This window comes from Triticum dicoccoides, chromosome 7A (genome assembly GCF_002162155.2).
Source record: "Triticum dicoccoides isolate Atlit2015 ecotype Zavitan chromosome 7A, WEW_v2.0, whole genome shotgun sequence".
Taxonomy (NCBI): Eukaryota; Viridiplantae; Streptophyta; class Magnoliopsida; order Poales; family Poaceae; genus Triticum; species Triticum dicoccoides.
The window spans coordinates 646,788,232-646,798,259 of NC_041392.1; the positions used below are offsets into that span (position 1 = coordinate 646,788,232).

A 10,028-nucleotide genomic window follows, 5' to 3' on the forward strand; every position below is an offset into this window, starting at 1 on the left:
AGGCAATGTTTTTGATATGTATATAAAAATGGCCACATACGTCGTTCAAAATATCGACTCAAACAAACAAAAAACGACTAAACCACGTGTCGGTTTGGATAGCGCGTTGGAGTTGGTCTTACCATACAGACAAGACGCTCGTGAAATCGTTGCACCGGCCAGTAGACCAAGAGTGGTCCGGTTGTTTTCAGATTCCAAAAGGAGGGCGACACCCGTGCCAATACTAGGTGGCAGCGGTGACGGGTACGCAAGCACACGATTGGTGAATGCATGCATGTCTACGCGGCAACAATATAGACAAGCCATGCAGCTCGCATGTGATCCGTCCACGTCCACGTCCACGGTCCACACCAGCTGTTCAGCTTGCAGCACTCCACATGGACGGTCCACACCAGCTGTTCAGCCTGCAGCACTCCACATGGATGATGGATCCATCACCCACCGGCTCATCATCCATCAGTAGTTCAGTACAAGCACGTGAGTGCACTGGCTGCTTGCGCTAGCTTGCCGCCTTCGTGGCTTCATCCACCATGGCCTCCGACCGCCTCGCCGCCATCAAGGCCTTCGACGAGACCAATGCCGGCGTGAAGGGCCTCGTGGACGCCGGCGTCACGGCCGTACCGGCCTTCTTCCGCCACCCTCCGGACCCGCTCTCCCAGTCGGCCTGCCCCGACGCCGCCGCCATCCCGGTCGTCGACCTCTCGGGCAGCCGGTCGGAGGTGGTCGGCGCGGTGAGGGCGGCCGCTCAGGCCGCGGGCTTCTTCCAGCTGGTGAACCACGGCGTGCCGGAGGCGGCCATGTGGCGGATGCTGGCGGCGGGGCGGCGGTTCAACGAGGAGCCCCCGGAGGCCAAGGCGCCCTACTACACGCGGGACGCCGCGCGGCGCGTGCGCTACAACTGCAACGCCGACCTCTTCCGGACGCTGCTGGGCAAATGGCGGGACACCATCTACATGGAGGACATGGACAAGGAGAAGGACGACGAGGAGCTCCTCCCGCCGGCGCTCAGGGGCGCCGCGCCGGATACACGGCGCAGATTCGGGCGCTGGGGCGCGAGTTCTTTGGGCTGCTCTCTGAGGCCCTGGGGGTGCGGCGCGGGTACCTGCCTACCTGGAGGAGGAGGCCGGCTGCCTGGAGGCACTCAGCGTGTCCGGCCACTACTACCCGGCGTGCCCGGAGCCGCACCTGACGCTGAGCGACCCCGCCTTCCTCACCGTGCTGCTCCAGGACGGCGTCGGCGGCCTCCAGGTGCTCGTGGACGGCGACGGCGGCGAGCCCGCTGCGTGGGCCGACGCGCCGGCGATGCCGGGGGCGCTGGTGGTGAACGTCGGCGACTTCCTGCAGCTGGTGTCCAACGACAGGTTCAAGAGCGTCGTGCACCGCGTGGTGTCCAAGAGCGTGGGGCCAAGAGTGTCGGTGGGGTGATTCTTCAGGGCGAACGCCGCGAGGGCGTGCGCCCCGGCGGTCGCCGACGCGGTTGGCCCGCCGTGCTACAAGAGCGTCACGGCGGAGGAGCTGCTCCGCTCGTCCATTGCGCAGACGCTCGGCGATTTGAGGCTCTAGCTAGGAAGCCGGCCTCGGGATGCTCGTTGGACCGGATGCTTGCTCGTGCATTTGGAGCACGGTGATGGTGTGTGTACGTGCAAAATGCTTGTTCATGAATTTGGAGCTCTGCACGAATTTGCTTAATTATCTGTTCATGCAAGCAAAACTGTTGTTGAGAAGAAGCAAACTTTGCTGACTGCTGTGCTGAAACCATACACGAATCTAAATGTCGATTATGTGTTCTTGTTTGCATGGGTAAGAATAAAAGTGGGAAATTCCAGATGCAGACTCATTGCTAGCTATCCACTTTTGTACAAATTATGATGTTTCTTTCATCCGTGATTTTTATGTGGCTTGGATCAACGTGCATGAACAAGGAATTAAGTTTACGGGATTGCTATTTCACATCTACTCCCTCCGTTTATAAATATAAGTCTATGTAGAAATTTCACTATGAACCACATACGAATGTATATAGATGCATTTTAAAGTGTAAATTCACTCATTTCGCTTCGTATGTATTCCATAATGGAATCCCCACAAAGACTTATATTTAGAAACGTAGGGAGTAGATGTGAAATAGCTATCTTACATCTAAATTGTAGGCCGTTCGATCTATCTGTACTGCAAATCTCGTGCAAGTCTGCTTCAGGTCGTTGTGTTCTGTAGTGCGCTTCGCTCCATGCGTTTAGCATTTTTGCTGTCACGACCTTTCGATCGGCCTGTTTCCTTTCTTTTCTCTATCAGCCCATAATTTGTTTGTATATCATGGGCTCGGCCCTTTTTTTTTCCCGAATACGCAAGTTGCGTATCATATTGAAAGGTTGGGGGAGAGTACAAGGGTGAGCGTCATAGGCCTCGTACACAAGAGATGACGGGCCTAGGCGCTTGGTGAGCAGCGAGGGAGGGAGGATGCTCAGCCTCATAGATTACATCGCTAAGTTACAGAAACGATCCTATCGAGCCCTTTGGCGCCGGCTCTTGCCCAGAGTGTCGCCTCCTATTTGATGTCCTCGACGAGTTTGTTGGAGGAGGGTGCAGCATTGTCGAAGAGGGCTGCGTTGCGATGCTTCCAAAGTGCCCAAGAGGTGAGGATGATGATGGAGTTCATCCCTTTGCGGAGGCAGGCTGGCATGCTGGCCGTCGTTGCCATCCACCAGTCGAAGAAGCCGGAAGCGCCATCAGGGGGAAGGGCTGGAATGCGACACCACGCCATGATGTCGTGCCAGACGATGCGCGAGAAGACGCAGCCGACGAGAAGGTGGTGCAGTGTCTCGTTTTCTTGGCTGCACAACTTGGGGAAGGTGGGGTCATGGGGAAGGTTGTGGCGCGCTCTCCGGTCGGCGGTCCAGCATCTGTTGAGAGAGGCGAGCCATAGGAAGATCTTCGCATTGGAAGGAGCCCAAGTCTTCCAGATGGGGCGCCAGAATGGTGCGGTGGTGGCACCGATGAACAGCGCGTGATAGGCCGAACGTGCGGAGTAGCTCCCATCGGCCGTCCATTTCCAGGAGAGCTTGTCGGGCTCGCTGGAGAGTTGGATAGTTTGGAGCAGCCTCCATAGCTCGACATATTCGATGACCGCGCGGGGGTGTAAGGTGCCGTGGATGTCGGCGATCCAGCCTCTGTTGTTGAGAGCATCGCTTACAAGGCGTTGGCTTCGGCGGCGCCTCGGGATGAGGGCAGAGAGGGCGGGAGCAATCTCGGGGATGGAGCACCCATTGAGCCAGTGGTCCTGCCAGAACTTGCAGGTGTTGCCGTTGCCGATGATCCAGGTCGTGGAAGCACGGAAGAGCATAGAGGCCTCGTGATCAGTCGGGAGGTGGAGATGCTTCCAGGAGCGGTCGGGGTCGGTTCGCTGCAGCCAGAGCCACCTGGTGCGGAGGGCGACGCCGGTATGGTGCAGATCGCGAATCCCCAGTCCACCAAGCGCGAGGGGACGGCATACCTTCTGCCAAGAGACGATGCAGCAGCCAGCATGGGCATCCTTGTTGCCGTGCCAGAGAAAATCTCGAATGAGCCTGTTGACCCTCCTGAGGATCGCCGGGTGGAGCGCCAGCGCTAACAGGATATGCACCGGCATGGCGGTGAGGACATGTCTAACAAGAACAAGCCGCTGGCCTCGGGACAGCAGGGAGGCTTTCTAGGTGGCGAGCCTCGTGGTAAGCTTGTCGATGAGTGGAAGGAGGGCAGAGGCCGGCACTTTGCGAGTTAAGAGCGGTAGCCCTAGGTATTTGATGGGAAACTCCGCCAGCGGGCAGGAGAGGGAGGCGCCAATGGTGGTGCGGTGGTTGTCGCCACATCTGATTGGTGAAGCGGAACACTTGAGGAAGTTGGTTTGAAGACCCGAGGCGTTGCCAAAAATATCAAGCAGCATTCTGATGGCGGAGAGCTCCTGGGCGTCGGGGTGGCAGAAGATGACCACGTCGTCGGCGAACATGGATATGCTGGACGCGGCGTGGCGCGTGGTCAGTCGCTGGAGGATTCCCTGGTTGGTGGCATGCTCGAGGAGCGCGTTGAGCTTGTCGATCACCAGGGTGAACAGCATGGGGGACACCGGGTCACCCTGGCGCAGCCCTTGGGCATGAGCGATCGGCGGCCCGGGGGAGCCGTTGAGGAGAACACGAGTCGAAGCAGTGGAGAGGAGGATCGAAATCCACTCACACCAACGCATGCCAAACCCCAAGTGTCGTAGCGTCTCGAGGAGGAATGGCCACGCCACCGTATCGAATGCCTTGGCGATGTCCAATTTAAGAAGAACACGCGGCGCCTTGAGGTTGTGGAGGAGCCGGGCCGTTTGTTGAACGAGAAGGAAGTTATCATGCGCACTCCTCCCGGCGATGAACGCACTTTGGTTCGTGGACACCATCTCCCGGAGACGCGACGCAAGCCGGAGGGAGAGTACTTTGGCGAAAAGCTTGGCAATGAGGTGTATAAGACTGATCGGGCGGTAATGCACGAGGGTCGATGCATCTTGTCTCTTCGGCAGTAGGATGAGAAGCGCCTCATTGAGTTTGCGAAATCCCATGCCGTTCATAGTGTAGAGTTTGTCGAATGCAGCACAAATGTCGTCTTTGACGATGGCCCAACATGAGCGTAGGAATTCCGCTGTGAAGCCGTCCGGTCCCGGCGCCTTGCCAAGCGGCAGGGCCTTGATTGCATTCCATATCTCGTCCTCGGAGAAAGGCTCGTCGAGCGGTAGCAGGTTGAAGCAGCGTTGATCGAACAGGCACGGGTTGAGCGTGTGCTCACGCGTGGGCTGGGAACCAATGGTAGCTGTAAAGTGGTCGAACGCAGCCCGTGCCATGCCAAGAAGATCGCTAACAAAGTGGCCGTCCTGATGCAACCCTGTCATGTGGCTCTTTTGGTGTCTATGGGCGGTGTGGATTTTGAGGAATGCCGTATTGGTGTCTCCCTCCTTAAGCCAGGAGAAGCGAGCCCGCTCCCGAGCAATGGAGCGGTCAAGAGAGGCCAGACCCAAGTACTTGTGTTTGAGCTCTCGCCGGAGCCAGGCTTCACTCGCAGAAAGAATGCGCTTGTCTTGAGCCAGGTCGAGGCGGTATATGAGTTTGCGGGAAACTAGGAGCTGCGTAGAGATGTCTCCGAGCGATCGCGAGCTCCAACTCCTGAGCGCGCGCGCCGTAGCCTTTAGGCGTGCGTAGATTCGCCGGAATGGGTCCGGGTCGGGCTCCTCAGAGTGCCAAGCCGTAGCAACGGTATGGTGGAAGCCCTCGAGCTTTGTCCAAAATCGCTCGAAGTGGAAGCGCGGCCGGCCGCGCTCGCGGGGAGAGCAGTCAAGAACGAGTGGGCCGCCGAAGCGAGGCAATGGAGCATGTGGTTGGGGTTGTTGATCTCCCACGATGGTGTGCAAAGAACATGATCGTTGCCCACGAGCGTGGGGTTGTCTTGCTCGTTGGACCAAGTGAATCTTCGGCCATGGAGGTAGATGTCACGCAAGGCCAAATCGGCAATGAGGCGCCTAAATTGGTTCATCGTATGGTGGTTGACCCGGCCATTGCTCTTGTCAGCGATGGAGGTCACCATGTTGAAGTCGCCACCTAAGACCCAAGGTCCGGCAATAGAGTCCTGCAGGTCGCGAAGCTCAGAGAGGAAGGCAAGTTTGTCAGGGGCACTTTGCAGCCCGTAAACGCCGGTGATCCACCAGGTGTCGCCCCCCCGAAAGGGAAGAGACCGTTAAAGAGACGTGGTAGGTCCCAATGGTCGGGTTGGCCAGAGCGATCGTGTCGCTATGCCAAGCGAGAAGAATGCCGCCGCGTGTGCCCACCGTGGGGAGGAAGTAAAAGTCAGCGAAGCTGGCACCAAGCGTCTCGAAAACCAGAGTGGGCGTCACTAGGGACAATTTAGTCTCTTGAAGGCATACCACGAGGGGGGAAGTAGAGGCAATAACAGTGCGGACAGCGGTGCGCTTGGCTTTGCTGTTAAGACCACGCACATTCCAGAATACAACTTTGATGTGATTATCCATGAGAGTTGGGTTCGCAAGATGGACTAGGGAATGCCTAGTCATGCCTCGGTGAGGAGGGCCTGGCCACGCACGGGGCTCGCAATGAGCTCCCGCGGCACGCGCCACCCAAAAAAGTTCGCAAAAGCAAGGACAACATTCGTGGCCAGCGGTCGCTCGAATAGCCGTGAGTATCTAGCGAGAAGGTCAGCGAAAAGCGGCTCGTCGCTCCCGAGCAGGCTAAGCTTGTGAAGGAGCACACGTTTGGCTTTTGTCTCTGCGTCGTAGCCCTGATCTTGCGAGGCGATCCGTCCGCTCTGGCGTGGCGTGAAGTTGGGCGGGATTTTGGCCCGCTTGCGCCTGGGGGCCAGAGTAGCGAGAAGCGGCGCCGTTGGCATCTTGACCGAGTCCAGGAAGCTGAGAACATGGGGCGGAATGGCACAAGAAGCGGTCCCATTGGACGTGCATGGGGGAATCAGCATGGAGCTGCTGGGTGCGCCACGTGGGCCGCCGGCTACGTGCTCTGCACGGTTGCAATCAGCAGCACAGGTGGCGGCTTGGTGGGTGAGATCCGGCCCAGCCGAGACCTCATAAGTGGCCTGGGGATCCGCGTCGGGCCCAGCTGGGGGCGGGGTGGCGTCCTGGGGATCGCCAGTGGGTCCAACACGTCCCCTTGGGGATCCGCGACGGTCAGGGGTGGGGGTTGGTGGGGGCACCAAAGCTGTCTCCCGAGGCGCGCAGATATCATCGGGCTGGCCACCAGGGCGACAGGCTGGTGGCGAAGGCTACAAAGGGGAGTTGGCCTGCACGGTGATAAGGTTATCTGCTCTGGCAACTGCGAGGGGGCTGGAAGGGTTTGGTGGCGTGTCGTGGAGAATCAGCGAATCCGAGGCGGGCTCAAGGGGAGTTGTGGCGGAGGACGCGCCACGTGTAGATCCACCCCGGTCAAGGCCAGGGGCCGGGTTTGAATCGATGGGAATCCCACCGTTGCGATGGCCTGGTATGGGGCGGCAGGTCCCGACAGCATGTGGGGCGCGGGACGGGGGCCAGGAGGGGACGTCAGCCGCGTGCTGACCGGGCGACGTGGCGCCGCGCTAGTGGCTGGATACGGTCCCAGCACACCCCGCCAATCGCGACAGGAGGGCACAACGCGGCGGCGGCCCCGCCGGCCGGAATCAGCGCGGTGGGAGGGGCGGCCGGCATGCGAGTTTCCGGGAGGACACGGAAAGTCGTGCCTATGCGGCCAGGCGTTGGGGCAGGGAGGTGAGTCCTGGTCCGGTGCGCCGTCGGGGCCATTGCCAGGCGGCGACGGAGGGGGTGGTGGCGAAGGGAAGCGGTAGTCTGCGGCATGACGGACATGGATGGTGACGGGGAATCGCATGAGTGCCAGGGCAAAACGGTCGACGCGATCGGGGTCCGCGCCGGCGAGCTCGTCGGGTTCCTCGAGCAGAAGCTCGGAAGAGCGGGGAATGCCATCCGGGCTCGCGGTCCAAGCCTCGAGCTTGAACACGGAGAGGTCACTCCAGTTTGCTGTCTCCGGCGCGAGGCGGCCAACCATGCAGAACGGAGAGAGCAGCTGCACGGCGGAGGAGATGTCCCAGCCGTGCTCCGGGATGCCATAGATCTCGATGTCGACGTGGATCCGGAGCCGGAGTGGTTCGGCGCCGGCGAGGCGACTCCAGGGCTGTAGGAGCAGGCGGAAGTTGGGCCCCCGCACGTTGGCCAGGGCACAGCGCGCCCGGGCCTCGTGGCTGGTGAAGCGGATCAGGAACTCGCTGTTGCGGGTGTAGTGGACGGAGAACTCGGCCGGCCCTAGCGGCACCTGAGAGCAGAGCGCGCGGGCGACGTCGTCGACAGACACCCCGAAACGGTTGCCGGCCACACTGGCAACGAGCGCGAGGCCAAGGGCGTGCTCCGCGGCGTCGAGGCGCTCGGAGTCCATTTGTTTATTGTAGAGATTTGGAAGTCTAAACGCCAATCCATGAAAACCAAGAGTGTAGACCGATTTCCTCTCACTCTCTATTGTCACTCTCTCTTCCATGTCCCCAGGGCCGGTCCTAAGATTTCGGGGGACCTGGGCGAAACTATAACTGGGGCCCTCTTAATATAAATATCAAAATAGTAATTAATATATGTTTATATCAAATGTTCTCAATACATATATAAAGTCCAGTGAACACAATTTTTATATCGAATAATTTCTACATACTATCTTCAATAAAAAATCTAACTCTATCTATTTATATTATAGGCCGCCTTCTCCACTATTATTTCCCTTTCTTTATTAATTACTAGTACAAATGCCCGCGCGTTGCATCGGGCGATAAAAGGGGCACAACCTGCTTCATGTGTCATTTTAAACCATTTTTTGTATCCAATTTTAATAAACATCGATAATAATGTCTAACATGGAAATTTCCTTATTTTTAATAAACATCGATAATAATGTCTAACACAGATGGACCCACGAACTCATCTTCCTACCCCTGCTCTAGTACTCCTTATGTTCTACAAAAAACAATAGTACTCCCTATGTGCCGCTATGAGGGCACTTCCTTTTCTTTCCCCATTCTACAGTACTCCCTTGTGCGCCTCCGCCACCTGCGTAGACGATTCACAGAAGGTGAGATGTGGTCTGCTTTCCGAGGCCGTTGCGTCCGACGCACCTAAGTGGGGGAGAGTACTATTGTTTTCATACGTTGCTCATGTCAACTCCATTTATTTTCATTTTTCACCTAGTTCATGATCAACTTCCACTCATATCCAAACCCATCTTCTTTCTTGCCCATGGAACCTTCTAAATCTCCAATGCAACTTTCAACTTCATTTATTTTGAATTCTGGACATTTGAGTCACATTTTAGTTGCTCAAATAAATGTTACATGTGTGCCCATAAATCATATTAATTATATTGAGCCACATCCTTAAATTCCAGCCCATTTGATTCCATCTAAAGGGTCCACAAAATCCTCCAAACCAATTTCATAAAAACCTACAATTTTTTGAGAAATACATTTTTTCAGAAACAAATATGTTTTTATATGGATACATTTTTTCCCGAGTCCATAAGAATGTCTCCTTGTGCAAAAACCTATGCAGCCCAGCAAACCGGATGCCTAGCCGGCCCAATAGGCCCAAACTGGCTAGCCTATTTTGGCCAGCCAGCCACCGAATCGAACCCTAGCCCCACCCCAATCTTTCTCTCCTTCCCGATCCTTTCCCTTGTGGCGCCGTCATGGAGGCCCCCCCTCGCCGGCCGCCTCCCGCCCGCTCCGACAAGCCGCGCCCTTCCTCCTCGCCCACGCGCCTCCCCCCTTCCCTTCTTGCTCGCCGCCGCCCAGGTGGGTTCACCGGCGAGGTGAGTGAACTCAGGCTCCGTTGCCACGCCTCTCCTCCCTCCGCTCCCTTTTTTCTTTTCTCTCTCTGATCCCCGCTCTATCTCATATCTCAGGTCCGTGTGCCGCTGGAGTGGCGTGGCCGTCGCTGCTGGCCTCCTCTGCCTCTGCAAGAGCTCTCTCTTCTCTCAAGTCCGCGCGCCGCCTGAGCGGTGTGGCCATCCCTACCGAGGCCTCGTTGTTGCACGAGAACCAGCTGGCCCGCCCCATTTCCCTCATTTGTGAATCCTCGTGTGCTCGCTGCTAGTACTTGATACTGCAGAAAACTTGTGATTGTATTTAAATTGGCAAGATTTCATTCAATGAAGCAAGGTGGTACTATTCTAGGATTTGATTAGTGGTGTGTTTGATTCTACAAAAAATTTACCACGGGCGCAGGCCCAGCCAGGCCCGTATGAGCGACGGAAGAGGTCGTGGACTCGTGGTAGCCAAAAATCTGTAGCGCGTGTTAGTTATGTAAAAACACAGGGACGTTTTTATAAAAACGCTGCGACGGTGAACCTGGAGACTCAATCCGTGCTTTATTATTAAAGGAGATTACGGTATCCCAATTTTTTGGATCATAGATATCCATAACAAAAATTGGTTTTCTGTCTAAACTAGCAGATTATATACAAGACGAATTAAAT

The 10,028-nt window shown here is 56.7% G+C and overlaps 1 long non-coding RNA gene and 1 pseudogene across 1 annotated transcript; both read left to right on the forward strand.

The window, feature by feature from the left end:
• Positions 1 to 406: 406 nt before the first annotated feature.
• On the forward strand, positions 407 to 1,563 carry LOC119330768 (annotated as a pseudogene).
• Positions 1,564 to 9,193: 7,630 nt separating this feature from the next.
• Positions 9,194 to 9,736, forward strand: LOC119331818. The gene is made up of 2 exons (XR_005160658.1): positions 9,194 to 9,362; positions 9,456 to 9,736. It is a non-coding gene; the product is annotated as an uncharacterized LOC119331818 (long non-coding RNA).
• Positions 9,737 to 10,028: the final 292 nt, after the last annotated feature.